Source organism: Eleutherodactylus coqui, chromosome 1 (genome assembly GCF_035609145.1).
Source record: "Eleutherodactylus coqui strain aEleCoq1 chromosome 1, aEleCoq1.hap1, whole genome shotgun sequence".
In the NCBI taxonomy this organism is placed as follows: domain Eukaryota; kingdom Metazoa; phylum Chordata; class Amphibia; order Anura; family Eleutherodactylidae; genus Eleutherodactylus; species Eleutherodactylus coqui.
The window spans coordinates 53,607,463-53,633,689 of record NC_089837.1 but is presented as its reverse complement, the minus strand read 5'-3'; the positions used below and the strand labels follow the sequence as shown (position 1 = coordinate 53,633,689).

At 47.0% G+C, this 26,227-nt stretch overlaps 35 non-coding genes across 35 annotated transcripts; all 35 read left to right on the top strand.

Annotated features, from left to right (window-relative positions):
• The first annotated feature begins 563 nt into the window (after window positions 1-563).
• TRNAN-GUU (transfer RNA asparagine (anticodon GUU)) lies at window positions 564-637 on the top strand. Its single transcript has one exon. It is a non-coding gene; the product is annotated as a tRNA-Asn (tRNA).
• Window positions 638-1,144: 507 nt separating this feature from the next.
• TRNAR-UCU (transfer RNA arginine (anticodon UCU)) lies at window positions 1,145-1,228 on the top strand. Its single transcript is given in 2 exon segments — window positions 1,145-1,181; window positions 1,193-1,228. It is a non-coding gene; the product is annotated as a tRNA-Arg (tRNA).
• A 791-nt stretch (window positions 1,229-2,019) lies between these two features.
• Window positions 2,020-2,093, top strand: TRNAN-GUU (transfer RNA asparagine (anticodon GUU)). The gene has a single exon. It is a non-coding gene; the product is annotated as a tRNA-Asn (tRNA).
• A 507-nt stretch (window positions 2,094-2,600) lies between these two features.
• On the top strand, window positions 2,601-2,684 carry TRNAR-UCU (transfer RNA arginine (anticodon UCU)). The gene is given in 2 exon segments: window positions 2,601-2,637; window positions 2,649-2,684. It is a non-coding gene; the product is annotated as a tRNA-Arg (tRNA).
• A 791-nt stretch (window positions 2,685-3,475) lies between these two features.
• TRNAN-GUU (transfer RNA asparagine (anticodon GUU)) lies at window positions 3,476-3,549 on the top strand. Its single transcript has one exon. It is a non-coding gene; the product is annotated as a tRNA-Asn (tRNA).
• Window positions 3,550-4,058: 509 nt separating this feature from the next.
• TRNAR-UCU (transfer RNA arginine (anticodon UCU)) lies at window positions 4,059-4,142 on the top strand. Its single transcript is given in 2 exon segments — window positions 4,059-4,095; window positions 4,107-4,142. It is a non-coding gene; the product is annotated as a tRNA-Arg (tRNA).
• Window positions 4,143-4,933: 791 nt separating this feature from the next.
• On the top strand, window positions 4,934-5,007 carry TRNAN-GUU (transfer RNA asparagine (anticodon GUU)). Its single transcript has one exon. It is a non-coding gene; the product is annotated as a tRNA-Asn (tRNA).
• A 503-nt stretch (window positions 5,008-5,510) lies between these two features.
• On the top strand, window positions 5,511-5,594 carry TRNAR-UCU (transfer RNA arginine (anticodon UCU)). The gene is given in 2 exon segments: window positions 5,511-5,547; window positions 5,559-5,594. It is a non-coding gene; the product is annotated as a tRNA-Arg (tRNA).
• A 791-nt stretch (window positions 5,595-6,385) lies between these two features.
• TRNAN-GUU (transfer RNA asparagine (anticodon GUU)) lies at window positions 6,386-6,459 on the top strand. The gene has a single exon. It is a non-coding gene; the product is annotated as a tRNA-Asn (tRNA).
• Window positions 6,460-6,966: 507 nt separating this feature from the next.
• TRNAR-UCU (transfer RNA arginine (anticodon UCU)) lies at window positions 6,967-7,050 on the top strand. The gene is given in 2 exon segments: window positions 6,967-7,003; window positions 7,015-7,050. It is a non-coding gene; the product is annotated as a tRNA-Arg (tRNA).
• A 791-nt stretch (window positions 7,051-7,841) lies between these two features.
• On the top strand, window positions 7,842-7,915 carry TRNAN-GUU (transfer RNA asparagine (anticodon GUU)). The gene has a single exon. It is a non-coding gene; the product is annotated as a tRNA-Asn (tRNA).
• Window positions 7,916-8,422: 507 nt separating this feature from the next.
• TRNAR-UCU (transfer RNA arginine (anticodon UCU)) lies at window positions 8,423-8,506 on the top strand. The gene is given in 2 exon segments: window positions 8,423-8,459; window positions 8,471-8,506. It is a non-coding gene; the product is annotated as a tRNA-Arg (tRNA).
• A 791-nt stretch (window positions 8,507-9,297) lies between these two features.
• On the top strand, window positions 9,298-9,371 carry TRNAN-GUU (transfer RNA asparagine (anticodon GUU)). The gene has a single exon. It is a non-coding gene; the product is annotated as a tRNA-Asn (tRNA).
• A 509-nt stretch (window positions 9,372-9,880) lies between these two features.
• Window positions 9,881-9,964, top strand: TRNAR-UCU (transfer RNA arginine (anticodon UCU)). Its single transcript is given in 2 exon segments — window positions 9,881-9,917; window positions 9,929-9,964. It is a non-coding gene; the product is annotated as a tRNA-Arg (tRNA).
• A 791-nt stretch (window positions 9,965-10,755) lies between these two features.
• Window positions 10,756-10,829, top strand: TRNAN-GUU (transfer RNA asparagine (anticodon GUU)). The gene has a single exon. It is a non-coding gene; the product is annotated as a tRNA-Asn (tRNA).
• A 507-nt stretch (window positions 10,830-11,336) lies between these two features.
• TRNAR-UCU (transfer RNA arginine (anticodon UCU)) lies at window positions 11,337-11,420 on the top strand. The gene is given in 2 exon segments: window positions 11,337-11,373; window positions 11,385-11,420. It is a non-coding gene; the product is annotated as a tRNA-Arg (tRNA).
• A 791-nt stretch (window positions 11,421-12,211) lies between these two features.
• On the top strand, window positions 12,212-12,285 carry TRNAN-GUU (transfer RNA asparagine (anticodon GUU)). Its single transcript has one exon. It is a non-coding gene; the product is annotated as a tRNA-Asn (tRNA).
• Window positions 12,286-12,792: 507 nt separating this feature from the next.
• Window positions 12,793-12,876, top strand: TRNAR-UCU (transfer RNA arginine (anticodon UCU)). Its single transcript is given in 2 exon segments — window positions 12,793-12,829; window positions 12,841-12,876. It is a non-coding gene; the product is annotated as a tRNA-Arg (tRNA).
• A 791-nt stretch (window positions 12,877-13,667) lies between these two features.
• TRNAN-GUU (transfer RNA asparagine (anticodon GUU)) lies at window positions 13,668-13,741 on the top strand. Its single transcript has one exon. It is a non-coding gene; the product is annotated as a tRNA-Asn (tRNA).
• A 509-nt stretch (window positions 13,742-14,250) lies between these two features.
• TRNAR-UCU (transfer RNA arginine (anticodon UCU)) lies at window positions 14,251-14,334 on the top strand. The gene is given in 2 exon segments: window positions 14,251-14,287; window positions 14,299-14,334. It is a non-coding gene; the product is annotated as a tRNA-Arg (tRNA).
• Window positions 14,335-15,125: 791 nt separating this feature from the next.
• TRNAN-GUU (transfer RNA asparagine (anticodon GUU)) lies at window positions 15,126-15,199 on the top strand. The gene has a single exon. It is a non-coding gene; the product is annotated as a tRNA-Asn (tRNA).
• Window positions 15,200-15,706: 507 nt separating this feature from the next.
• Window positions 15,707-15,790, top strand: TRNAR-UCU (transfer RNA arginine (anticodon UCU)). Its single transcript is given in 2 exon segments — window positions 15,707-15,743; window positions 15,755-15,790. It is a non-coding gene; the product is annotated as a tRNA-Arg (tRNA).
• Window positions 15,791-16,581: 791 nt separating this feature from the next.
• On the top strand, window positions 16,582-16,655 carry TRNAN-GUU (transfer RNA asparagine (anticodon GUU)). The gene has a single exon. It is a non-coding gene; the product is annotated as a tRNA-Asn (tRNA).
• A 1,384-nt stretch (window positions 16,656-18,039) lies between these two features.
• Window positions 18,040-18,113, top strand: TRNAN-GUU (transfer RNA asparagine (anticodon GUU)). Its single transcript has one exon. It is a non-coding gene; the product is annotated as a tRNA-Asn (tRNA).
• Window positions 18,114-18,622: 509 nt separating this feature from the next.
• On the top strand, window positions 18,623-18,706 carry TRNAR-UCU (transfer RNA arginine (anticodon UCU)). The gene is given in 2 exon segments: window positions 18,623-18,659; window positions 18,671-18,706. It is a non-coding gene; the product is annotated as a tRNA-Arg (tRNA).
• A 791-nt stretch (window positions 18,707-19,497) lies between these two features.
• On the top strand, window positions 19,498-19,571 carry TRNAN-GUU (transfer RNA asparagine (anticodon GUU)). Its single transcript has one exon. It is a non-coding gene; the product is annotated as a tRNA-Asn (tRNA).
• A 504-nt stretch (window positions 19,572-20,075) lies between these two features.
• Window positions 20,076-20,159, top strand: TRNAR-UCU (transfer RNA arginine (anticodon UCU)). Its single transcript is given in 2 exon segments — window positions 20,076-20,112; window positions 20,124-20,159. It is a non-coding gene; the product is annotated as a tRNA-Arg (tRNA).
• Window positions 20,160-20,950: 791 nt separating this feature from the next.
• Window positions 20,951-21,024, top strand: TRNAN-GUU (transfer RNA asparagine (anticodon GUU)). The gene has a single exon. It is a non-coding gene; the product is annotated as a tRNA-Asn (tRNA).
• Window positions 21,025-21,531: 507 nt separating this feature from the next.
• On the top strand, window positions 21,532-21,615 carry TRNAR-UCU (transfer RNA arginine (anticodon UCU)). Its single transcript is given in 2 exon segments — window positions 21,532-21,568; window positions 21,580-21,615. It is a non-coding gene; the product is annotated as a tRNA-Arg (tRNA).
• A 791-nt stretch (window positions 21,616-22,406) lies between these two features.
• On the top strand, window positions 22,407-22,480 carry TRNAN-GUU (transfer RNA asparagine (anticodon GUU)). The gene has a single exon. It is a non-coding gene; the product is annotated as a tRNA-Asn (tRNA).
• A 509-nt stretch (window positions 22,481-22,989) lies between these two features.
• TRNAR-UCU (transfer RNA arginine (anticodon UCU)) lies at window positions 22,990-23,073 on the top strand. Its single transcript is given in 2 exon segments — window positions 22,990-23,026; window positions 23,038-23,073. It is a non-coding gene; the product is annotated as a tRNA-Arg (tRNA).
• Window positions 23,074-23,864: 791 nt separating this feature from the next.
• TRNAN-GUU (transfer RNA asparagine (anticodon GUU)) lies at window positions 23,865-23,938 on the top strand. The gene has a single exon. It is a non-coding gene; the product is annotated as a tRNA-Asn (tRNA).
• Window positions 23,939-24,442: 504 nt separating this feature from the next.
• Window positions 24,443-24,526, top strand: TRNAR-UCU (transfer RNA arginine (anticodon UCU)). The gene is given in 2 exon segments: window positions 24,443-24,479; window positions 24,491-24,526. It is a non-coding gene; the product is annotated as a tRNA-Arg (tRNA).
• A 791-nt stretch (window positions 24,527-25,317) lies between these two features.
• TRNAN-GUU (transfer RNA asparagine (anticodon GUU)) lies at window positions 25,318-25,391 on the top strand. Its single transcript has one exon. It is a non-coding gene; the product is annotated as a tRNA-Asn (tRNA).
• A 504-nt stretch (window positions 25,392-25,895) lies between these two features.
• On the top strand, window positions 25,896-25,979 carry TRNAR-UCU (transfer RNA arginine (anticodon UCU)). The gene is given in 2 exon segments: window positions 25,896-25,932; window positions 25,944-25,979. It is a non-coding gene; the product is annotated as a tRNA-Arg (tRNA).
• The last annotated feature ends 248 nt before the right edge of the window (window positions 25,980-26,227 follow it).

The window sequence follows — 26,227 nt, the reverse complement described above, 5'->3', positions numbered from 1 at the left end:
ATGAGTTCTCCTTCCATGGAAGTGTTCAAACAAAGGCTGGACAAAGATCTGTCTGGAATGATTTAGGTAATCCTGCACTGAGCAGGTGCTTGGACCCGATGACCCTTCCAACTCTACCATTCTATGATCTTCTGTATTTAGGCATGTATGTCTGCATTGACAGAGAAGAGGACATTTTTTAAGAAACAAAGCGATTTCTCAAATTGGGCTGTCCAGGAAGATGTTGATGTGGTAGGGACTGCAAAAACCAAGCTTCCTAGCAGAGGATGGTTTCGATCCATCGACCTCTGGGTTATGGGCCCAGCACGCTTCCGCTGCGCCACTCTGCTGCATTGGGGTAGCTTACAAGGTGCTGGTAAGGCAAAGCTGAGGAAGCCTCTGACTGTTACTAAGCCGCTAACAGGGAGCCACTCTCCGTGGGCAGTTGGGTACTCTTTTGAGTCACGCTGTTGTGTTCTAGTTTATCTCTTCTTTTCCTTTTTTTGATATTATTGTTTAGGTAGTCACCTGAGAGAATATAGTTGACCTGACTGAGGATTTGGCCAGCGGCACAATGTGTGGTTGTCTCTGTGGCGCAATCGGTTAGCGCGTTCGGCTGTTAACCGAAAGGTTGGTGGTTCAAGCCCACCCAGGGACGGGCTTGCCTTTTGTTTGCGCCGTATGTTACACGTAAAGACGTGGCTGTCAGTGTGTCTGAGCCGTTTAAAAGCTTCAAAATGGTAATGCTAGCCAAAAAGGTCCTTCGAGCCGGAATTGAACCAGCGACCTAAGGATTGCTAATTTGCTTCTACAGTCCTCCGCTCTACCAGCTGAGCTATCGAAGGCCAGTTCTTTGAGCGCCAAAGATAAAAAGGCCATCATGCTAGAGTTTCAAAGCGCTGGCAAGTAAAGATGTTGGAGGATGCAGGCATCGATCCCGCTACCTCTCGCATGCGAAGCGAGCGCTCTACCATGTGAGCTAATCCCCCTTGCCTGCTGCTTCCACCTGTCTACTCTGATCAGCAATTTTAGCACATTCCCAGCATTCAAGAGTTTCCAAAGTTGAGGGCTTTTTTTTTTTTTTTTTTTAAGTATAGATGTCACAAAAGTGAGATGCACTGGCCTTTTCACAGCCAAAAATTGACTATGCGGAAGGCTTAAGAGTGGCTCTGTGGCGCAATGGATAGCGCATTGGACTTCTAGAGTGAAAGTGATTCAAAGGTTGTGGGTTCGAGTCCCACCAGAGTCGTACTTTCTAGCGCACTGTGGTAGCTTGTTGTGTGCTCTTAGGCAAAAAACCTGCCTAGGACTTCATTTGTTATCGTAGCCCTGCCTTGAAGCTTTTTAAGGCGACTGATTTAGCATTCAGTTTTGATCTGCAGTGCAAAGGGAAGAGCCCTTTTCTAAATGGCATATTAGAAAAAACTTTCTGACGGTGAGAGTGATCAATGAGTGGTACAGGTTACCACGGGTGGTGATGAGTTCTCCTTCCATGGAAGTGTTCAAACAAAGGCTGGACAAAGATCTGTCTGGAATGATTTAGGTAATCCTGCACTGAGCAGGTGCTTGGACCCGATGACCCTTCCAACTCTACCATTCTATGATCTTCTGTATTTAGGCATGTATGTCTGCATTGACAGAGAAGAGGACATTTTTTAAGAAACAAAGCGATTTCTCAAATTGGGCTGTCCAGGAAGATGTTGATGTGGTAGGGACTGCAAAAACCAAGCTTCCTAGCAGAGGATGGTTTCGATCCATCGACCTCTGGGTTATGGGCCCAGCACGCTTCCGCTGCGCCACTCTGCTGCATTGGGGTAGCTTACAAGGTGCTGGTGAGGCAAAGCTGAGGAAGCCTCTGACTGTTACTAAGCCGCTAACAGGGAGCCACTCTCCGTGGGCAGTTGGGTACTCTTTTGAGTCACGCTGTTGTGTTCTAGTTTATCTCTTCTTTTCCTTTTTTTGATATTATTGTTTAGGTAGTCACCTGAGAGAATATAGTTGACCTGACTGAGGATTTGGCCAGCGGCACAATGTGTGGTTGTCTCTGTGGCGCAATCGGTTAGCGCGTTCGGCTGTTAACCGAAAGGTTGGTGGTTCAAGCCCACCCAGGGACGGGCTTGCCTTTTGTTTGCGCCGTATGTTACACGTAAAGACGTGGCTGTCAGTGTGTCTGAGCCGTTTAAAAGCTTCAAAATGGTAATGCTAGCCAAAAAGGTCCTTCGAGGCGGAATTGAACCAGCGACCTAAGGATTGCTAATTTGCTTCTACAGTCCTCCGCTCTACCAGCTGAGCTATCGAAGGCCAGTTCTTTGAGCGCCAAAGATAAAAAGGCCATCATGCTAGAGTTTCAAAGCGCTGGCAAGTAAAGATGTTGGAGGATGCAGGCATCGATCCCGCTACCTCTCGCATGCGAAGCGAGCGCTCTACCATGTGAGCTAATCCCCCTTGCCTGCTGCTTCCACCTGTCTACTCTGATCAGCAATTTTAGCACATTCCCAGCATTCAAGAGTTTCCAAAGTTGAGGGCTTTTTTTTTTTTTTTTTTTAAGTATAGATGTCACAAAAGTGAGATGCACTGGCCTTTTCACAGCCAAAAATTGACTATGCGGAAGGCTTAAGAGTGGCTCTGTGGCGCAATGGATAGCGCATTGGACTTCTAGAGTGAAAGTGATTCAAAGGTTGTGGGTTCGAGTCCCACCAGAGTCGTACTTTCTAGTGCACTGTGGTAGCTTGTTGTGTGCTCTTAGGCAAAAAACCTGCCTAGGACTTCATTTGTTATCGTAGCCCTGCCTTGAAGCTTTTTAAGGCGACTGATTTAGCATTCAGTTTTGATCTGCAGTGCAAAGGGAAGAGCCCTTTTCTAAATGGCATATTAGAAAAAACTTTCTGACGGTGAGAGTGATCAATGAGTGGTACAGGTTACCACGGGTGGTGATGAGTTCTCCTTCCATGGAAGTGTTCAAACAAAGGCTGGACAAAGATCTGTCTGGAATGATTTAGGTAATCCTGCACTGAGCAGGTGCTTGGACCCGATGACCCTTCCAACTCTACCATTCTATGATCTTCTGTATTTAGGCATGTATGTCTGCATTGACAGAGAAGAGGACATTTTTTAAGAAACAAAGCGATTTCTCAAATTGGGCTGTCCAGGAAGATGTTGATGTGGTAGGGACTGCAAAAACCAAGCTTCCTAGCAGAGGATGGTTTCGATCCATCGACCTCTGGGTTATGGGCCCAGCACGCTTCCGCTGCGCCACTCTGCTGCATTGGGGTAGCTTACAAGGTGCTGGTGAGGCAAAGCTGAGGAAGCCTCTGACTGTTACTAAGCCGCTAACAGGGAGCCACTCTCCGTGGGCAGTTGGGTACTCTTTTGAGTCACGCTGTTGTGTTCTAGTTTATCTCTTCTTTTCCTTTTTTTGATATTATTGTTTAGGTAGTCACCTGAGAGAATATAGTTGACCTGACTGAGGATTTGGCCAGCGGCACAATGTGTGGTTGTCTCTGTGGCGCAATCGGTTAGCGCGTTCGGCTGTTAACCGAAAGGTTGGTGGTTCAAGCCCACCCAGGGACGGGCTTGCCTTTTGTTTGCGCCGTATGTTACACGTAAAGACGTGGCTGTCAGTGTGTCTGAGCCGTTTAAAAGCTTCAAAATGGTAATGCTAGCCAAAAAGGTCCTTCGAGCCGGAATTGAACCAGCGACCTAAGGATTGCTAATTTGCTTCTACAGTCCTCCGCTCTACCAGCTGAGCTATCGAAGGCCAGTTCTTTGAGCGCCAAAGATAAAAAGGCCATCATGCTAGAGTTTCAAAGCGCTGGCAAGTAAAGATGTTGGAGGATGCAGGCATCGATCCCGCTACCTCTCGCATGCGAAGCGAGCGCTCTACCATGTGAGCTAATCCCCCTTGCCTGCTGCTTCCACCTGTCTACTCTGATCAGCAATTTTAGCACATTCCCAGCATTCAAGAGTTTCCAAAGTTGAGGGCTTTTTTTTTTTTTTTTTTTTTAAGTATAGATGTCACAAAAGTGAGATGCACTGGCCTTTTCACAGCCAAAAATTGACTATGCGGAAGGCTTAAGAGTGGCTCTGTGGCGCAATGGATAGCGCATTGGACTTCTAGAGTGAAAGTGATTCAAAGGTTGTGGGTTCGAGTCCCACCAGAGTCGTACTTTCTAGCGCACTGTGGTAGCTTGTTGTGTGCTCTTAGGCAAAAAACCTGCCTAGGACTTCATTTGTTATCGTAGCCCTGCCTTGAAGCTTTTTAAGGCGACTGATTTAGCATTCAGTTTTGATCTGCAGTGCAAAGGGAAGAGCCCTTTTCTAAATGGCATATTAGAAAAAACTTTCTGACGGTGAGAGTGATCAATGAGTGGTACAGGTTACCACGGGTGGTGATGAGTTCTCCTTCCATGGAAGTGTTCAAACAAAGGCTGGACAAAGATCTGTCTGGAATGATTTAGGTAATCCTGCACTGAGCAGGTGCTTGGACCCGATGACCCTTCCAACTCTACCATTCTATGATCTTCTGTATTTAGGCATGTATGTCTGCATTGACAGAGAAGAGGACATTTTTTAAGAAACAAAGCGATTTCTCAAATTGGGCTGTCCAGGAAGATGTTGATGTGGTAGGGACTGCAAAAACCAAGCTTCCTAGCAGAGGATGGTTTCAATCCATCGACCTCTGGGTTATGGGCCCAGCACGCTTCCGCTGCGCCACTCTGCTGCATTGGGGTAGCTTACAAGGTGCTGGTGAGGCAAAGCTGAGGAAGCCTCTGACTGTTACTAAGCCGCTAACAGGGAGCCACTCTCCGTGGGCAGTTGGGTACTCTTTTGAGTCACGCTGTTGTGTTCTAGTTTATCTCTTCTTTTCCTTTTTTTGATATTATTGTTTAGGTAGTCACCTGAGAGAATATAGTTGACCTGACTGAGGATTTGGCCAGCGGCACAATGTGTGGTTGTCTCTGTGGCGCAATCGGTTAGCGCGTTCGGCTGTTAACCGAAAGGTTGGTGGTTCAAGCCCACCCAGGGACGGGCTTGCCTTTTGTTTGCGCCGTATGTTACACGTAAAGACGTGGCTGTCAGTGTGTCTGAGCCGTTTAAAAGCTTCAAAATGGTAATGCTAGCCAAAAAGGTCCTTCGAGCCGGAATTGAACCAGCGACCTAAGGATTGCTAATTTGCTTCTACAGTCCTCCGCTCTACCAGCTGAGCTATCGAAGGCCAGTTCTTTGAGCGCCAAAGATAAAAAGGCCATCATGCTAGAGTTTCAAAGCGCTGGCAAGTAAAGATGTTGGAGGATGCAGGCATCGATCCCGCTACCTCTCGCATGCGAAGCGAGCGCTCTACCATGTGAGCTAATCCCCCTTGCCTGCTGCTTCCACCTGTCTACTCTGATCAGCAATTTTAGCACATTCCCAGCATTCAAGAGTTTCCAAAGTTGAGGGCTTTTTTTTTTTTTTTAAGTATAGATGTCACAAAAGTGAGATGCACTGGCCTTTTCACAGCCAAAAATTGACTATGCGGAAGGCTTAAGAGTGGCTCTGTGGCGCAATGGATAGCGCATTGGACTTCTAGAGTGAAAGTGATTCAAAGGTTGTGGGTTCGAGTCCCACCAGAGTCGTACTTTCTAGCGCACTGTGGTAGCTTGTTGTGTGCTCTTAGGCAAAAAACCTGCCTAGGACTTCATTTGTTATCGTAGCCCTGCCTTGAAGCTTTTTAAGGCGACTGATTTAGCATTCAGTTTTGATCTGCAGTGCAAAGGGAAGAGCCCTTTTCTAAATGGCATATTAGAAAAAACTTTCTGACGGTGAGAGTGATCAATGAGTGGTACAGGTTACCACGGGTGGTGATGAGTTCTCCTTCCATGGAAGTGTTCAAACAAAGGCTGGACAAAGATCTGTCTGGAATGATTTAGGTAATCCTGCACTGAGCAGGTGCTTGGACCCGATGACCCTTCCAACTCTACCATTCTATGATCTTCTGTATTTAGGCATGTATGTCTGCATTGACAGAGAAGAGGACATTTTTTAAGAAACAAAGCGATTTCTCAAATTGGGCTGTCCAGGAAGATGTTGATGTGGTAGGGACTGCAAAAACCAAGCTTCCTAGCAGAGGATGGTTTCGATCCATCGACCTCTGGGTTATGGGCCCAGCACGCTTCCGCTGCGCCACTCTGCTGCATTGGGGTAGCTTACAAGGTGCTGGTGAGGCAAAGCTGAGGAAGCCTCTGACTGTTACTAAGCCGCTAACAGGGAGCCACTCTCCGTGGGCAGTTGGGTACTCTTTTGAGTCACGCTGTTGTGTTCTAGTTTATCTCTTCTTTTCCTTTTTTTGATATTATTGTTTAGGTAGTCACCTGAGAGAATATAGTTGACCTGACTGAGGATTTGGCCAGCGGCACAATGTGTGGTTGTCTCTGTGGCGCAATCGGTTAGCGCGTTCGGCTGTTAACCGAAAGGTTGGTGGTTCAAGCCCACCCAGGGACGGGCTTGCCTTTTGTTTGCGCCGTATGTTACACGTAAAGACGTGGCTGTCAGTGTGTCTGAGCCGTTTAAAAGCTTCAAAATGGTAATGCTAGCCAAAAAGGTCCTTCGAGCCGGAATTGAACCAGCGACCTAAGGATTGCTAATTTGCTTCTACAGTCCTCCGCTCTACCAGCTGAGCTATCGAAGGCCAGTTCTTTGAGCGCCAAAGATAAAAAGGCCATCATGCTAGAGTTTCAAAGCGCTGGCAAGTAAAGATGTTGGAGGATGCAGGCATCGATCCCGCTACCTCTCGCATGCGAAGCGAGCGCTCTACCATGTGAGCTAATCCCCCTTGCCTGCTGCTTCCACCTGTCTACTCTGATCAGCAATTTTAGCACATTCCCAGCATTCAAGAGTTTCCAAAGTTGAGGGCTTTTTTTTTTTTTTTTTTTAAGTATAGATGTCACAAAAGTGAGATGCACTGGCCTTTTCACAGCCAAAAATTGACTATGCGGAAGGCTTAAGAGTGGCTCTGTGGCGCAATGGATAGCGCATTGGACTTCTAGAGTGAAAGTGATTCAAAGGTTGTGGGTTCGAGTCCCACCAGAGTCGTACTTTCTAGCGCACTGTGGTAGCTTGTTGTGTGCTCTTAGGCAAAAAACCTGCCTAGGACTTCATTTGTTATCGTAGCCCTGCCTTGAAGCTTTTTAAGGCGACTGATTTAGCATTCAGTTTTGATCTGCAGTGCAAAGGGAAGAGCCCTTTTCTAAATGGCATATTAGAAAAAACTTTCTGACGGTGAGAGTGATCAATGAGTGGTACAGGTTACCACGGGTGGTGATGAGTTCTCCTTCCATGGAAGTGTTCAAACAAAGGCTGGACAAAGATCTGTCTGGAATGATTTAGGTAATCCTGCACTGAGCAGGTGCTTGGACCCGATGACCCTTCCAACTCTACCATTCTATGATCTTCTGTATTTAGGCATGTATGTCTGCATTGACAGAGAAGAGGACATTTTTTAAGAAACAAAGCGATTTCTCAAATTGGGCTGTCCAGGAAGATGTTGATGTGGTAGGGACTGCAAAAACCAAGCTTCCTAGCAGAGGATGGTTTCGATCCATCGACCTCTGGGTTATGGGCCCAGCACGCTTCCGCTGCGCCACTCTGCTGCATTGGGGTAGCTTACAAGGTGCTGGTGAGGCAAAGCTGAGGAAGCCTCTGACTGTTACTAAGCCGCTAACAGGGAGCCACTCTCCGTGGGCAGTTGGGTACTCTTTTGAGTCACGCTGTTGTGTTCTAGTTTATCTCTTCTTTTCCTTTTTTTGATATTATTGTTTAGGTAGTCACCTGAGAGAATATAGTTGACCTGACTGAGGATTTGGCCAGCGGCACAATGTGTGGTTGTCTCTGTGGCGCAATCGGTTAGCGCGTTCGGCTGTTAACCGAAAGGTTGGTGGTTCAAGCCCACCCAGGGACGGGCTTGCCTTTTGTTTGCGCCGTATGTTACACGTAAAGACGTGGCTGTCAGTGTGTCTGAGCCGTTTAAAAGCTTCAAAATGGTAATGCTAGCCAAAAAGGTCCTTCGAGCCGGAATTGAACCAGCGACCTAAGGATTGCTAATTTGCTTCTACAGTCCTCCGCTCTACCAGCTGAGCTATCGAAGGCCAGTTCTTTGAGCGCCAAAGATAAAAAGGCCATCATGCTAGAGTTTCAAAGCGCTGGCAAGTAAAGATGTTGGAGGATGCAGGCATCGATCCCGCTACCTCTCGCATGCGAAGCGAGCGCTCTACCATGTGAGCTAATCCCCCTTGCCTGCTGCTTCCACCTGTCTACTCTGATCAGCAATTTTAGCACATTCCCAGCATTCAAGAGTTTCCAAAGTTGAGGGCTTTTTTTTTTTTTTTTTTTAAGTATAGATGTCACAAAAGTGAGATGCACTGGCCTTTTCACAGCCAAAAATTGACTATGCGGAAGGCTTAAGAGTGGCTCTGTGGCGCAATGGATAGCGCATTGGACTTCTAGAGTGAAAGTGATTCAAAGGTTGTGGGTTCGAGTCCCACCAGAGTCGTACTTTCTAGCGCACTGTGGTAGCTTGTTGTGTGCTCTTAGGCAAAAAACCTGCCTAGGACTTCATTTGTTATCGTAGCCCTGCCTTGAAGCTTTTTAAGGCGACTGATTTAGCATTCAGTTTTGATCTGCAGTGCAAAGGGAAGAGCCCTTTTCTAAATGGCATATTAGAAAAAACTTTCTGACGGTGAGAGTGATCAATGAGTGGTACAGGTTACCACGGGTGGTGATGAGTTCTCCTTCCATGGAAGTGTTCAAACAAAGGCTGGACAAAGATCTGTCTGGAATGATTTAGGTAATCCTGCACTGAGCAGGTGCTTGGACCCGATGACCCTTCCAACTCTACCATTCTATGATCTTCTGTATTTAGGCATGTATGTCTGCATTGACAGAGAAGAGGACATTTTTTAAGAAACAAAGCGATTTCTCAAATTGGGCTGTCCAGGAAGATGTTGATGTGGTAGGGACTGCAAAAACCAAGCTTCCTAGCAGAGGATGGTTTCGATCCATCGACCTCTGGGTTATGGGCCCAGCACGCTTCCGCTGCGCCACTCTGCTGCATTGGGGTAGCTTACAAGGTGCTGGTGAGGCAAAGCTGAGGAAGCCTCTGACTGTTACTAAGCCGCTAACAGGGAGCCACTCTCCGTGGGCAGTTGGGTACTCTTTTGAGTCACGCTGTTGTGTTCTAGTTTATCTCTTCTTTTCCTTTTTTTGATATTATTGTTTAGGTAGTCACCTGAGAGAATATAGTTGACCTGACTGAGGATTTGGCCAGCGGCACAATGTGTGGTTGTCTCTGTGGCGCAATCGGTTAGCGCGTTCGGCTGTTAACCGAAAGGTTGGTGGTTCAAGCCCACCCAGGGACGGGCTTGCCTTTTGTTTGCGCCGTATGTTACACGTAAAGACGTGGCTGTCAGTGTGTCTGAGCCGTTTAAAAGCTTCAAAATGGTAATGCTAGCCAAAAAGGTCCTTCGAGCCGGAATTGAACCAGCGACCTAAGGATTGCTAATTTGCTTCTACAGTCCTCCGCTCTACCAGCTGAGCTATCGAAGGCCAGTTCTTTGAGCGCCAAAGATAAAAAGGCCATCATGCTAGAGTTTCAAAGCGCTGGCAAGTAAAGATGTTGGAGGATGCAGGCATCGATCCCGCTACCTCTCGCATGCGAAGCGAGCGCTCTACCATGTGAGCTAATCCCCCTTGCCTGCTGCTTCCACCTGTCTACTCTGATCAGCAATTTTAGCACATTCCCAGCATTCAAGAGTTTCCAAAGTTGAGGGCTTTTTTTTTTTTTTTTTTTTTAAGTATAGATGTCACAAAAGTGAGATGCACTGGCCTTTTCACAGCCAAAAATTGACTATGCGGAAGGCTTAAGAGTGGCTCTGTGGCGCAATGGATAGCGTATTGGACTTCTAGAGTGAAAGTGATTCAAAGGTTGTGGGTTCGAGTCCCACCAGAGTCGTACTTTCTAGCGCACTGTGGTAGCTTGTTGTGTGCTCTTAGGCAAAAAACCTGCCTAGGACTTCATTTGTTATCGTAGCCCTGCCTTGAAGCTTTTTAAGGCGACTGATTTAGCATTCAGTTTTGATCTGCAGTGCAAAGGGAAGAGCCCTTTTCTAAATGGCATATTAGAAAAAACTTTCTGACGGTGAGAGTGATCAATGAGTGGTACAGGTTACCACGGGTGGTGATGAGTTCTCCTTCCATGGAAGTGTTCAAACAAAGGCTGGACAAAGATCTGTCTGGAATGATTTAGGTAATCCTGCACTGAGCAGGTGCTTGGACCCGATGACCCTTCCAACTCTACCATTCTATGATCTTCTGTATTTAGGCATGTATGTCTGCATTGACAGAGAAGAGGACATTTTTTAAGAAACAAAGCGATTTCTCAAATTGGGCTGTCCAGGAAGATGTTGATGTGGTAGGGACTGCAAAAACCAAGCTTCCTAGCAGAGGATGGTTTCGATCCATCGACCTCTGGGTTATGGGCCCAGCACGCTTCCGCTGCGCCACTCTGCTGCATTGGGGTAGCTTACAAGGTGCTGGTGAGGCAAAGCTGAGGAAGCCTCTGACTGTTACTAAGCCGCTAACAGGGAGCCACTCTCCGTGGGCAGTTGGGTACTCTTTTGAGTCACGCTGTTGTGTTCTAGTTTATCTCTTCTTTTCCTTTTTTTGATATTATTGTTTAGGTAGTCACCTGAGAGAATATAGTTGACCTGACTGAGGATTTGGCCAGCGGCACAATGTGTGGTTGTCTCTGTGGCGCAATCGGTTAGCGCGTTCGGCTGTTAACCGAAAGGTTGGTGGTTCAAGCCCACCCAGGGACGGGCTTGCCTTTTGTTTGCGCCGTATGTTACACGTAAAGACGTGGCTGTCAGTGTGTCTGAGCCGTTTAAAAGCTTCAAAATGGTAATGCTAGCCAAAAAGGTCCTTCGAGCCGGAATTGAACCAGCGACCTAAGGATTGCTAATTTGCTTCTACAGTCCTCCGCTCTACCAGCTGAGCTATCGAAGGCCAGTTCTTTGAGCGCCAAAGATAAAAAGGCCATCATGCTAGAGTTTCAAAGCGCTGGCAAGTAAAGATGTTGGAGGATGCAGGCATCGATCCCGCTACCTCTCGCATGCGAAGCGAGCGCTCTACCATGTGAGCTAATCCCCCTTGCCTGCTGCTTCCACCTGTCTACTCTGATCAGCAATTTTAGCACATTCCCAGCATTCAAGAGTTTCCAAAGTTGAGGGCTTTTTTTTTTTTTTTTTTTAAGTATAGATGTCACAAAAGTGAGATGCACTGGCCTTTTCACAGCCAAAAATTGACTATGCGGAAGGCTTAAGAGTGGCTCTGTGGCGCAATGGATAGCGCATTGGACTTCTAGAGTGAAAGTGATTCAAAGGTTGTGGGTTCGAGTCCCACCAGAGTCGTACTTTCTAGCGCACTGTGGTAGCTTGTTGTGTGCTCTTAGGCAAAAAACCTGCCTAGGACTTCATTTGTTATCGTAGCCCTGCCTTGAAGCTTTTTAAGGCGACTGATTTAGCATTCAGTTTTGATCTGCAGTGCAAAGGGAAGAGCCCTTTTCTAAATGGCATATTAGAAAAAACTTTCTGACGGTGAGAGTGATCAATGAGTGGTACAGGTTACCACGGGTGGTGATGAGTTCTCCTTCCATGGAAGTGTTCAAACAAAGGCTGGACAAAGATCTGTCTGGAATGATTTAGGTAATCCTGCACTGAGCAGGTGCTTGGACCCGATGACCCTTCCAACTCTACCATTCTATGATCTTCTGTATTTAGGCATGTATGTCTGCATTGACAGAGAAGAGGACATTTTTTAAGAAACAAAGCGATTTCTCAAATTGGGCTGTCCAGGAAGATGTTGATGTGGTAGGGACTGCAAAAACCAAGCTTCCTAGCAGAGGATGGTTTCGATCCATCGACCTCTGGGTTATGGGCCCAGCACGCTTCCGCTGCGCCACTCTGCTGCATTGGGGTAGCTTACAAGGTGCTGGTGAGGCAAAGCTGAGGAAGCCTCTGACTGTTACTAAGCCGCTAACAGGGAGCCACTCTCCGTGGGCAGTTGGGTACTCTTTTGAGTCACGCTGTTGTGTTCTAGTTTATCTCTTCTTTTCCTTTTTTTGATATTATTGTTTAGGTAGTCACCTGAGAGAATATAGTTGACCTGACTGAGGATTTGGCCAGCGGCACAATGTGTGGTTGTCTCTGTGGCGCAATCGGTTAGCGCGTTCGGCTGTTAACCGAAAGGTTGGTGGTTCAAGCCCACCCAGGGACGGGCTTGCCTTTTGTTTGCGCCGTATGTTACACGTAAAGACGTGGCTGTCAGTGTGTCTGAGCCGTTTAAAAGCTTCAAAATGGTAATGCTAGCCAAAAAGGTCCTTCGAGCCGGAATTGAACCAGCGACCTAAGGATTGCTAATTTGCTTCTACAGTCCTCCGCTCTACCAGCTGAGCTATCGAAGGCCAGTTCTTTGAGCGCCAAAGATAAAAAGGCCATCATGCTAGAGTTTCAAAGCGCTGGCAAGTAAAGATGTTGGAGGATGCAGGCATCGATCCCGCTACCTCTCGCATGCGAAGCGAGCGCTCTACCATGTGAGCTAATCCCCCTTGCCTGCTGCTTCCACCTGTCTACTCTGATCAGCAATTTTAGCACATTCCCAGCATTCAAGAGTTTCCAAAGTTGAGGGCTTTTTTTTTTTTTTTTTTTAAGTATAGATGTCACAAAAGTGAGATGCACTGGCCTTTTCACAGCCAAAAATTGACTATGCGGAAGGCTTAAGAGTGGCTCTGTGGCGCAATGGATAGCGCATTGGACTTCTAGAGTGAAAGTGATTCAAAGGTTGTGGGTTCGAGTCCCACCAGAGTCGTACTTTCTAGCGCACTGTGGTAGCTTGTTGTGTGCTCTTAGGCAAAAAACCTGCCTAGGACTTCATTTGTTATCGTAGCCCTGCCTTGAAGCTTTTTAAGGCGACTGATTTAGCATTCAGTTTTGATCTGCAGTGCAAAGGGAAGAGCCCTTTTCTAAATGGCATATTAGAAAAAACTTTCTGACGGTGAGAGTGATCAATGAGTGGTACAGGTTACCACGGGTGGTGATGAGTTCTCCTTCCATGGAAGTGTTCAAACAAAGGCTGGACAAAGATCTGTCTGGAATGATTTAGGTAATCCTGCACTGAGCAGGTGCTTGGACCCGATGACCCTTCCAACTCTACCATTCTATGATCTTCTGTATTTAGGCATGTATGTCTGCATTGACAGAGAAGAGGACATTTTTTAAGAAACAAAGCGATTTCTCAAATTGGGCTGTCCAGGAAGATGTTGATGTGGTAGGGACTGCAAAAACCAAGCTTCCTAGCAGAGGATGGTTTCGATCCATCGACCTCTGGGTTATGGGCCCAGCACGCTTCCGCTGCGCCACTCTGCTGCATTGGGGTAGCTTACAAGGTGCTGGTGAGGCAAAGCTGAGGAAGCCTCTGACTGTTACTAAGCCGCTAACAGGGAGCCACTCTCCGTGGGCAGTTGGGTACTCTTTTGAGTCACGCTGTTGTGTTCTAGTTTATCTCTTCTTTTCCTTTTTTTGATATTATTGTTTAGGTAGTCACCTGAGAGAATATAGTTGACCTGACTGAGGATTTGGCCAGCGGCACAATGTGTGGTTGTCTCTGTGGCGCAATCGGTTAGCGCGTTCGGCTGTTAACCGAAAGGTTGGTGGTTCAAGCCCACCCAGGGACGGGCTTGCCTTTTGTTTGCGCCGTATGTTACACGTAAAGACGTGGCTGTCAGTGTGTCTGAGCCGTTTAAAAGCTTCAAAATGGTAATGCTAGCCAAAAAGGTCCTTCGAGCCGGAATTGAACCAGCGACCTAAGGATTGCTAATTTGCTTCTACAGTCCTCCGCTCTACCAGCTGAGCTATCGAAGGCCAGTTCTTTGAGCGCCAAAGATAAAAAGGCCATCATGCTAGAGTTTCAAAGCGCTGGCAAGTAAAGATGTTGGAGGATGCAGGCATCGATCCCGCTACCTCTCGCATGCGAAGCGAGCGCTCTACCATGTGAGCTAATCCCCCTTGCCTGCTGCTTCCACCTGTCTACTCTGATCAGCAATTTTAGCACATTCCCAGCATTCAAGAGTTTCCAAAGTTGAGGGCTTTTTTTTTTTTTTTTTTTTTAAGTATAGATGTCACAAAAGTGAGATGCACTGGCCTTTTCACAGCCAAAAATTGACTATGCGGAAGGCTTAAGAGTGGCTCTGTGGCGCAATGGATAGCGCATTGGACTTCTAGAGTGAAAGTGATTCAAAGGTTGTGGGTTCGAGTCCCACCAGAGTCGTACTTTCTAGCGCACTGTGGTAGCTTGTTGTGTGCTCTTAGGCAAAAAACCTGCCTAGGACTTCATTTGTTATCGTAGCCCTGCCTTGAAGCTTTTTAAGGCGACTGATTTAGCATTCAGTTTTGATCTGCAGTGCAAAGGGAAGAGCCCTTTTCTAAATGGCATATTAGAAAAAACTTTCTGACGGTGAGAGTGATCAATGAGTGGTACAGGTTACCACGGGTGGTGATGAGTTCTCCTTCCATGGAAGTGTTCAAACAAAGGCTGGACAAAGATCTGTCTGGAATGATTTAGGTAATCCTGCACTGAGCAGGTGCTTGGACCCGATGACCCTTCCAACTCTACCATTCTATGATCTTCTGTATTTAGGCATGTATGTCTGCATTGACAGAGAAGAGGACATTTTTTAAGAAACAAAGCGATTTCTCAAATTGGGCTGTCCAGGAAGATGTTGATGTGGTAGGGACTGCAAAAACCAAGCTTCCTAGCAGAGGATGGTTTCGATCCATCGACCTCTGGGTTATGGGCCCAGCACGCTTCCGCTGCGCCACTCTGCTGCATTGGGGTAGCTTACAAGGTGCTGGTGAGGCAAAGCTGAGGAAGCCTCTGACTGTTACTAAGCCGCTAACAGGGAGCCACTCTCCGTGGGCAGTTGGGTACTCTTTTGAGTCACGCTGTTGTGTTCTAGTTTATCTCTTCTTTTCCTTTTTTTGATATTATTGTTTAGGTAGTCACCTGAGAGAATATAGTTGACCTGACTGAGGATTTGGCCAGCGGCACAATGTGTGGTTGTCTCTGTGGCGCAATCGGTTAGCGCGTTCGGCTGTTAACCGAAAGGTTGGTGGTTCAAGCCCACCCAGGGACGGGCTTGCCTTTTGTTTGCGCCGTATGTTACACGTAAAGACGTGGCTGTCAGTGTGTCTGAGCCGTTTAAAAGCTTCAAAATGGTAATGCTAGCCAAAAAGGTCCTTCGAGCCGGAATTGAACCAGCGACCTAAGGATTGCTAATTTGCTTCTACAGTCCTCCGCTCTACCAGCTGAGCTATCGAAGGCCAGTTCTTTGAGCGCCAAAGATAAAAAGGCCATCATGCTAGAGTTTCAAAGCGCTGGCAAGTAAAGATGTTGGAGGATGCAGGCATCGATCCCGCTACCTCTCGCATGCGAAGCGAGCGCTCTACCATGTGAGCTAATCCCCCTTGCCTGCTGCTTCCACCTGTCTACTCTGATCAGCAATTTTAGCACATTCCCAGCATTCAAGAGTTTCCAAAGTTGAGGGCTTTTTTTTTTTTTTTTTTTAAGTATAGATGTCACAAAAGTGAGATGCACTGGCCTTTTCACAGCCAAAAATTGACTATGCGGAAGGCTTAAGAGTGGCTCTGTGGCGCAATGGATAGCGCATTGGACTTCTAGAGTGAAAGTGATTCAAAGGTTGTGGGTTCGAGTCCCACCAGAGTCGTACTTTCTAGCGCACTGTGGTAGCTTGTTGTGTGCTCTTAGGCAAAAAACCTGCCTAGGACTTCATTTGTTATCGTAGCCCTGCCTTGAAGCTTTTTAAGGCGACTGATTTAGCATTCAGTTTTGATCTGCAGTGCAAAGGGAAGAGCCCTTTTCTAAATGGCATATTAGAAAAAACTTTCTGACGGTGAGAGTGATCAATGAGTGGTACAGGTTACCACGGGTGGTGATGAGTTCTCCTTCCATGGAAGTGTTCAAACAAAGGCTGGACAAAGATCTGTCTGGAATGATTTAGGTAATCCTGCACTGAGCAGGTGCTTGGACCCGATGACCCTTCCAACTCTACCATTCTATGATCTTCTGTATTTAGGCATGTATGTCTGCATTGACAGAGAAGAGGACATTTTTTAAGAAACAAAGCGATTTCTCAAATTGGGCTGTCCAGGAAGATGTTGATGTGGTAGGGACTGCAAAAACCAAGCTTCCTAGCAGAGGATGGTTTCGATCCATCGACCTCTGGGTTATGGGCCCAGCACGCTTCCGCTGCGCCACTCTGCTGCATTGGGGTAGCTTACAAGGTGCTGGTGAGGCAAAGCTGAGGAAGCCTCTGACTGTTACTAAGCCGCTAACAGGGAGCCACTCTCCGTGGGCAGTTGGGTACTCTTTTGAGTCACGCTGTTGTGTTCTAGTTTATCTCTTCTTTTCCTTTTTTTGATATTATTGTTTAGGTAGTCACCTGAGAGAATATAGTTGACCTGACTGAGGATTTGGCCAGCGGCACAATGTGTGGTTGTCTCTGTGGCGCAATCGGTTAGCGCGTTCGGCTGTTAACCGAAAGGTTGGTGGTTCAAGCCCACCCAGGGACGGGCTTGCCTTTTGTTTGCGCCGTATGTTACACGTAAAGACGTGGCTGTCAGTGTGTCTGAGCCGTTTAAAAGCTTCAAAATGGTAATGCTAGCCAAAAAGGTCCTTCGAGCCGGAATTGAACCAGCGACCTAAGGATTGCTAATTTGCTTCTACAGTCCTCCGCTCTACCAGCTGAGCTATCGAAGGCCAGTTCTTTGAGCGCCAAAGATAAAAAGGCCATCATGCTAGAGTTTCAAAGCGCTGGCAAGTAAAGATGTTGGAGGATGCAGGCATCGATCCCGCTACCTCTCGCATGCGAAGCGAGCGCTCTACCATGTGAGCTAATCCCCCTTGCCTGCTGCTTCCACCTGTCTACTCTGATCAGCAATTTTAGCACATTCCCAGCATTCAAGAGTTTCCAAAGTTGAGGGCTTTTTTTTTTTTTTTTTTTTTAAGTATAGATGTCACAAAAGTGAGATGCACTGGCCTTTTCACAGCCAAAAATTGACTATGCGGAAGGCTTAAGAGTGGCTCTGTGGCGCAATGGATAGTGCATTGGACTTCTAGAGTGAAAGTGATTCAAAGGTTGTGGGTTCGAGTCCCACCAGAGTCGTACTTTCTAGCGCACTGTGGTAGCTTGTTGTGTGCTCTTAGGCAAAAAACCTGCCTAGGACTTCATTTGTTATCGTAGCCCTGCCTTGAAGCTTTTTAAGGCGACTGATTTAGCATTCAGTTTTGATCTGCAGTGCAAAGGGAAGAGCCCTTTTCTAAATGGCATATTAGAAAAAACTTTCTGACGGTGAGAGTGATCAATGAGTGGTACAGGTTACCACGGGTGGTGATGAGTTCTCCTTCCATGGAAGTGTTCAAACAAAGGCTGGACAAAGATCTGTCTGGAATGATTTAGGTAATCCTGCACTGAGCAGGTGCTTGGACCCGATGACCCTTCCAACTCTACCATTCTATGATCTTCTGTATTTAGGCATGTATGTCTGCATTGACAGAGAAGAGGACATTTTTTAAGAAACAAAGCGATTTCTCAAATTGGGCTGTCCAGGAAGATGTTGATGTGGTAGGGACTGCAAAAACCAAGCTTCCTAGCAGAGGATGGTTTCGATCCATCGACCTCTGGGTTATGGGCCCAGCACGCTTCCGCTGCGCCACTCTGCTGCATTGGGGTAGCTTACAAGGTGCTGGTGAGGCAAAGCTGAGGAAGCCTCTGACTGTTACTAAGCCGCTAACAGGGAGCCACTCTCCGTGGGCAGTTGGGTACTCTTTTGAGTCACGCTGTTGTGTTCTAGTTTATCTCTTCTTTTCCTTTTTTTGATATTATTGTTTAGGTAGTCACCTGAGAGAATATAGTTGACCTGACTGAGGATTTGGCCAGCGGCACAATGTGTGGTTGTCTCTGTGGCGCAATCGGTTAGCGCGTTCGGCTGTTAACCGAAAGGTTGGTGGTTCAAGCCCACCCAGGGACGGGCTTGCCTTTTGTTTGCGCCGTATGTTACACGTAAAGACGTGGCTGTCAGTGTGTCTGAGCCGTTTAAAAGCTTCAAAATGGTAATGCTAGCCAAAAAGGTCCTTCGAGCCGGAATTGAACCAGCGACCTAAGGATTGCTAATTTGCTTCTACAGTCCTCCGCTCTACCAGCTGAGCTATCGAAGGCCAGTTCTTTGAGCGCCAAAGATAAAAAGGCCATCATGCTAGAGTTTCAAAGCGCTGGCAAGTAAAGATGTTGGAGGATGCAGGCATCGATCCCGCTACCTCTCGCATGCGAAGCGAGCGCTCTACCATGTGAGCTAATCCCCCTTGCCTGCTGCTTCCACCTGTCTACTCTGATCAGCAATTTTAGCACATTCCCAGCATTCAAGAGTTTCCAAAGTTGAGGGCTTTTTTTTTTTTTTTTTTTTTAAGTATAGATGTCACAAAAGTGAGATGCACTGGCCTTTTCACAGCCAAAAATTGACTATGCGGAAGGCTTAAGAGTGGCTCTGTGGCGCAATGGATAGCGCATTGGACTTCTAGAGTGAAAGTGATTCAAAGGTTGTGGGTTCGAGTCCCACCAGAGTCGTACTTTCTAGCGCACTGTGGTAGCTTGTTGTGTGCTCTTAGGCAAAAAACCTGCCTAGGACTTCATTTGTTATCGTAGCCCTGCCTTGAAGCTTTTTAAGGCGACTGATTTAGCATTCAGTTTTGATCTGCAGTGCAAAGGGAAGAGCCCTTTTCTAAATGGCATATTAGAAAAAACTTTCTGACGGTGAGAGTGATCAATGAGTGGTACAGGTTACCACGGGTGGTGATGAGTTCTCCTTCCATGGAAGTGTTCAAACAAAGGCTGGACAAAGATCTGTCTGGAATGATTTAGGTAATCCTGCACTGAGCAGGTGCTTGGACCCGATGACCCTTCCAACTCTACCATTCTATGATCTTCTGTATTTAGGCATGTATGTCTGCATTGACAGAGAAGAGGACATTTTTTAAGAAACAAAGCGATTTCTCAAATTGGGCTGTCCAGGAAGATGTTGATGTGGTAGGGACTGCAAAAACCAAGCTTCCTAGCAGAGGATGGTTTCGATCCATCGACCTCTGGGTTATGGGCCCAGCACGCTTCCGCTGCGCCACTCTGCTGCATTGGGGTAGCTTACAAGGTGCTGGTGAGGCAAAGCTGAGGAAGCCTCTGACTGTTACTAAGCCGCTAACAGGGAGCCACTCTCCGTGGGCAGTTGGGTACTCTTTTGAGTCACGCTGTTGTGTTCTAGTTTATCTCTTCTTTTCCTTTTTTTGATATTATTGTTTAGGTAGTCACCTGAGAGAATATAGTTGACCTGACTGAGGATTTGGCCAGCGGCACAATGTGTGGTTGTCTCTGTGGCGCAATCGGTTAGCGCGTTCGGCTGTTAACCGAAAGGTTGGTGGTTCAAGCCCACCCAGGGACGGGCTTGCCTTTTGTTTGCGCCGTATGTTACACGTAAAGACGTGGCTGTCAGTGTGTCTGAGCCGTTTAAAAGCTTCAAAATGGTAATGCTAGCCAAAAAGGTCCTTCGAGCCGGAATTGAACCAGCGACCTAAGGATTGCTAATTTGCTTCTACAGTCCTCCGCTCTACCAGCTGAGCTATCGAAGGCCAGTTCTTTGAGCGCCAAAGATAAAAAGGCCATCATGCTAGAGTTTCAAAGCGCTGGCAAGTAAAGATGTTGGAGGATGCAGGCATCGATCCCGCTACCTCTCGCATGCGAAGCGAGCGCTCTACCATGTGAGCTAATCCCCCTTGCCTGCTGCTTCCACCTGTCTACTCTGATCAGCAATTTTAGCACATTCCCAGCATTCAAGAGTTTCCAAAGTTGAGGGCTTTTTTTTTTTTTTTTAAGTATAGATGTCACAAAAGTGAGATGCACTGGCCTTTTCACAGCCAAAAATTGACTATGCGGAAGGCTTAAGAGTGGCTCTGTGGCGCAATGGATAGCGCATTGGACTTCTAGAGTGAAAGTGATTCAAAGGTTGTGGGTTCGAGTCCCACCAGAGTCGTACTTTCTAGCGCACTGTGGTAGCTTGTTGTGTGCTCTTAGGCAAAAAACCTGCCTAGGACTTCATTTGTTATCGTAGCCCTGCCTTGAAGCTTTTTAAGGCGACTGATTTAGCATTCAGTTTTGATCTGCAGTGCAAAGGGAAGAGCCCTTTTCTAAATGGCATATTAGAAAAAACTTTCTGACGGTGAGAGTGATCAATGAGTGGTACAGGTTACCACGGGTGGTGATGAGTTCTCCTTCCATGGAAGTGTTCAAACAAAGGCTGGACAAAGATCTGTCTGGAATGATTTAGGTAATCCTGCACTGAGCAGGTGCTTGGACCCGATGACCCTTCCAACTCTACCATTCTATGATCTTCTGTATTTAGGCATGTATGTCTGCATTGACAGAGAAGAGGACATTTTTTAAGAAACAAAGCGATTTCTCAAATTGGGCTGTCCAGGAAGATGTTGATGTGGTAGGGACTGCAAAAACCAAGCTTCCTAGCAGAGGATGGTTTCGATCCATCGACCTCTGGGTTATGGGCCCAGCACGCTTCCGCTGCGCCACTCTGCTGCATTGGGGTAGCTTACAAGGTGCTGGTGAGGCAAAGCTGAGGAAGCCTCTGACTGTTACTAAGCCGCTAACAGGGAGCCACTCTCCGTGGGCAGTTGGGTACTCTTTTGAGTCACGCTGTTGTGTTCTAGTTTATCTCTTCTTTTCCTTTTTTTGATATTATTGTTTAGGTAGTCACCTGAGAGAATATAGTTGACCTGACTGAGGATTTGGCCAGCGGCACAATGTGTGGTTGTCTCTGTGGCGCAATCGGTTAGCGCGTTCGGCTGTTAACCGAAAGGTTGGTGGTTCAAGCCCACCCAGGGACGGGCTTGCCTTTTGTTTGCGCCGTATGTTACACGTAAAGACGTGGCTGTCAGTGTGTCTGAGCCGTTTAAAAGCTTCAAAATGGTAATGCTAGCCAAAAAGGTCCTTCGAGCCGGAATTGAACCAGCGACCTAAGGATTGCTAATTTGCTTCTACAGTCCTCCGCTCTACCAGCTGAGCTATCGAAGGCCAGTTCTTTGAGCGCCAAAGATAAAAAGGCCATCATGCTAGAGTTTCAAAGCGCTGGCAAGTAAAGATGTTGGAGGATGCAGGCATCGATCCCGCTACCTCTCGCATGCGAAGCGAGCGCTCTACCATGTGAGCTAATCCCCCTTGCCTGCTGCTTCCACCTGTCTACTCTGATCAGCAATTTTAGCACATTCCCAGCATTCAAGAGTTTCCAAAGTTGAGGGCTTTTTTTTTTTTTTTTTTTAAGTATAGATGTCACAAAAGTGAGATGCACTGGCCTTTTCACAGCCAAAAATTGACTATGCGGAAGGCTTAAGAGTGGCTCTGTGGCGCAATGGATAGCGCATTGGACTTCTAGAGTGAAAGTGATTCAAAGGTTGTGGGTTCGAGTCCCACCAGAGTCGTACTTTCTAGCGCACTGTGGTAGCTTGTTGTGTGCTCTTAGGCAAAAAACCTGCCTAGGACTTCATTTGTTATCGTAGCCCTGCCTTGAAGCTTTTTAAGGCGACTGATTTAGCATTCAGTTTTGATCTGCAGTGCAAAGGGAAGAGCCCTTTTCTAAATGGCATATTAGAAAAAACTTTCTGACGGTGAGAGTGATCAATGAGTGGTACAGGTTACCACGGGTGGTGATGAGTTCTCCTTCCATGGAAGTGTTCAAACAAAGGCTGGACAAAGATCTGTCTGGAATGATTTAGGTAATCCTGCACTGAGCAGGTGCTTGGACCCGATGACCCTTCCAACTCTACCATTCTATGATCTTCTGTATTTAGGCATGTATGTCTGCATTGACAGAGAAGAGGACATTTTTTAAGAAACAAAGCGATTTCTCAAATTGGGCTGTCCAGGAAGATGTTGATGTGGTAGGGACTGCAAAAACCAAGCTTCCTAGCAGAGGATGGTTTCGATCCATCGACCTCTGGGTTATGGGCCCAGCACGCTTCCGCTGCGCCACTCTGCTGCATTGGGGTAGCTTACAAGGTGCTGGTGAGGCAAAGCTGAGGAAGCCTCTGACTGTTACTAAGCCGCTAACAGGGAGCCACTCTCCGTGGGCAGTTGGGTACTCTTTTGAGTCACGCTGTTGTGTTCTAGTTTATCTCTTCTTTTCCTTTTTTTGATATTATTGTTTAGGTAGTCACCTGAGAGAATATAGTTGACCTGACTGAGGATTTGGCCAGCGGCACAATGTGTGGTTGTCTCTGTGGCGCAATCGGTTAGCGCGTTCGGCTGTTAACCGAAAGGTTGGTGGTTCAAGCCCACCCAGGGACGGGCTTGCCTTTTGTTTGCGCCGTATGTTACACGTAAAGACGTGACTGTCAGTGTGTCTGAGCCGTTTAAAAGCTTCAAAATGGTAATGCTAGCCAAAAAGGTCCTTCGAGCCGGAATTGAACCAGCGACCTAAGGATTGCTAATTTGCTTCTACAGTCCTCCGCTCTACCAGCTGAGCTATCGAAGGCCAGTTCTTTGAGCGCCAAAGATAAAAAGGCCATCATGCTAGAGTTTCAAAGCGCTGGCAAGTAAAGATGTTGGAGGATGCAGGCATCGATCCCGCTACCTCTCGCATGCGAAGCGAGCGCTCTACCATGTGAGCTAATCCCCCTTGCCTGCTGCTTCCACCTGTCTACTCTGATCAGCAATTTTAGCACATTCCCAGCATTCAAGAGTTTCCAAAGTTGAGGGCTTTTTTTTTTTTTTTTTTTTTAAGTATAGATGTCACAAAAGTGAGATGCACTGGCCTTTTCACAGCCAAAAATTGACTATGCGGAAGGCTTAAGAGTGGCTCTGTGGCGCAATGGATAGCGCATTGGACTTCTAGAGTGAAAGTGATTCAAAGGTTGTGGGTTCGAGTCCCACCAGAGTCGTACTTTCTAGCGCACTGTGGTAGCTTGTTGTGTGCTCTTAGGCAAAAAACCTGCCTAGGACTTCATTTGTTATCGTAGCCCTGCCTTGAAGCTTTTTAAGGCGACTGATTTAGCATTCAGTTTTGATCTGCAGTGCAAAGGGAAGAGCCCTTTTCTAAATGGCATATTAGAAAAAACTTTCTGACGGTGAGAGTGATCAATGAGTGGTACAGGTTACCACGGGTGGTGATGAGTTCTCCTTCCATGGAAGTGTTCAAACAAAGGCTGGACAAAGATCTGTCTGGAATGATTTAGGTAATCCTGCACTGAGCAGGTGCTTGGACCCGATGACCCTTCCAACTCTACCATTCTATGATCTTCTGTATTTAGGCATGTATGTCTGCATTGACAGAGAAGAGGACATTTTTTAAGAAACAAAGCGATTTCTCAAATTGGGCTGTCCAGGAAGATGTTGATGTGGTAGGGACTGCAAAAACCAAGCTTCCTAGCAGAGGATGGTTTCGATCCATCGACCTCTGGGTTATGGGCCCAGCACGCTTCCGCTGCGCCACTCTGCTGCATTGGGGTAGCTTACAAGGTGCTGGTGAGGCAAAGCTGAGGAAGCCTCTGACTGTTACTAAGCCGCTAACAGGGAGCCACTCTCCGTGGGCAGTTGGGTACTCTTTTGAGTCACGCTGTTGTGTTCTAGTTTATCTCTTCTTTTCCTTTTTTTGATATTATTGTTTAGGTAGTCACCTGAGAGAATATAGTTGACCTGACTGAGGATTTGGCCAGCGGCACAATGTGTGGTTGTCTCTGTGGCGCAATCGGTTAGCGCGTTCGGCTGTTAACCGAAAGGTTGGTGGTTCAAGCCCACCCAGGGACGGGCTTGCCTTTTGTTTGCGCCGTATGTTACACGTAAAGACGTGGCTGTCAGTGTGTCTGAGCCGTTTAAAAGCTTCAAAATGGTAATGCTAGCCAAAAAGGTCCTTCGAGCCGGAATTGAACCAGCGACCTAAGGATTGCTAATTTGCTTCTACAGTCCTCCGCTCTACCAGCTGAGCTATCGAAGGCCAGTTCTTTGAGCGCCAAAGATAAAAAGGCCATCATGCTAGAGTTTCAAAGCGCTGGCAAGTAAAGATGTTGGAGGATGCAGGCATCGATCCCGCTACCTCTCGCATGCGAAGCGAGCGCTCTACCATGTGAGCTAATCCCCCTTGCCTGCTGCTTCCACCTGTCTACTCTGATCAGCAATTTTAGCACATTCCCAGCATTCAAGAGTTTCCAAAGTTGAGGGCTTTTTTTTTTTTTTTTAAGTATAGATGTCACAAAAGTGAGATGCACTGGCCTTTTCACAGCCAAAAATTGACTATGCGGAAGGCTTAAGAGTGGCTCTGTGGCGCAATGGATAGCGCATTGGACTTCTAGAGTGAAAGTGATTCAAAGGTTGTGGGTTCGAGTCCCACCAGAGTCGTACTTTCTAGCGCACTGTGGTAGCTTGTTGTGTGCTCTTAGGCAAAAAACCTGCCTAGGACTTCATTTGTTATCGTAGCCCTGCCTTGAAGCTTTTTAAGGCGACTGATTTAGCATTCAGTTTTGATCTGCAGTGCAAAGGGAAGAGCCCTTTTCTAAATGGCATATTAGAAAAAACTTTCTGACGGTGAGAGTGATCAATGAGTGGTACAGGTTACCACGGGTGGTGATGAGTTCTCCTTCCATGGAAGTGTTCAAACAAAGGCTGGACAAAGATCTGTCTGGAATGATTTAGGTAATCCTGCACTGAGCAGGTGCTTGGACCCGATGACCCTTCCAACTCTACCATTCTATGATCTTCTGTATTTAGGCATGTATGTCTGCATTGACAGAGAAGAGGACATTTTTTAAGAAACAAAGCGATTTCTCAAATTGGGCTGTCCAGGAAGATGTTGATGTGGTAGGGACTGCAAAAACCAAGCTTCCTAGCAGAGGATGGTTTCGATCCATCGACCTCTGGGTTATGGGCCCAGCACGCTTCCGCTGCGCCACTCTGCTGCATTGGGGTAGCTTACAAGGTGCTGGTGAGGCAAAGCTGAGGAAGCCTCTGACTGTTACTAAGCCGCTAACAGGGAGCCACTCTCCGTGGGCAGTTGGGTACTCTTTTGAGTCACGCTGTTGTGTTCTAGTTTATCTCTTCTTTTCCTTTTTTTGATATTATTGTTTAGGTAGTCACCTGAGAGAATATAGTTGACCTGACTGAGGATTTGGCCAGCGGCACAATGTGTGGTTGTCTCTGTGGCGCAATCGGTTAGCGCGTTCGGCTGTTAACCGAAAGGTTGGTGGTTCAAGCCCACCCAGGGACGGGCTTGCCTTTTGTTTGCGCCGTATGTTACACGTAAAGACGTGGCTGTCAGTGTGTCTGAGCCGTTTAAAAGCTTCAAAATGGTAATGCTAGCCAAAAAGGTCCTTCGAGCCGGAATTGAACCAGCGACCTAAGGATTGCTAATTTGCTTCTACAGTCCTCCGCTCTACCAGCTGAGCTATCGAAGGCCAGTTCTTTGAGCGCCAAAGATAAAAAGGCCATCATGCTAGAGTTTCAAAGCGCTGGCAAGTAAAGATGTTGGAGGATGCAGGCATCGATCCCGCTACCTCTCGCATGCGAAGCGAGCGCTCTACCATGTGAGCTAATCCCCCTTGCCTGCTGCTTCCACCTGTCTACTCTGATCAGCAATTTTAGCACATTCCCAGCATTCAAGAGTTTCCAAAGTTGAGGGCTTTTTTTTTTTTTTTTAAGTATAGATGTCACAAAAGTGAGATGCACTGGCCTTTTCACAGCCAAAAATTGACTATGCGGAAGGCTTAAGAGTGGCTCTGTGGCGCAATGGATAGCGCATTGGACTTCTAGAGTGAAAGTGATTCAAAGGTTGTGGGTTCGAGTCCCACCAGAGTCGTACTTTCTAGCGCACTGTGGTAGCTTGTTGTGTGCTCTTAGGCAAAAAACCTGCCTAGGACTTCATTTGTTATCGTAGCCCTGCCTTGAAGCTTTTTAAGGCGACTGATTTAGCATTCAGTTTTGATCTGCAGTGCAAAGGGAAGAGCCCTTTTCTAAATGGCATATTAGAAAAAACTTTCTGACGGTGAGAGTGATCAATGAGTGGTACAGGTTACCACGGGTGGTGATGAGTTCTCCTTCCATGGA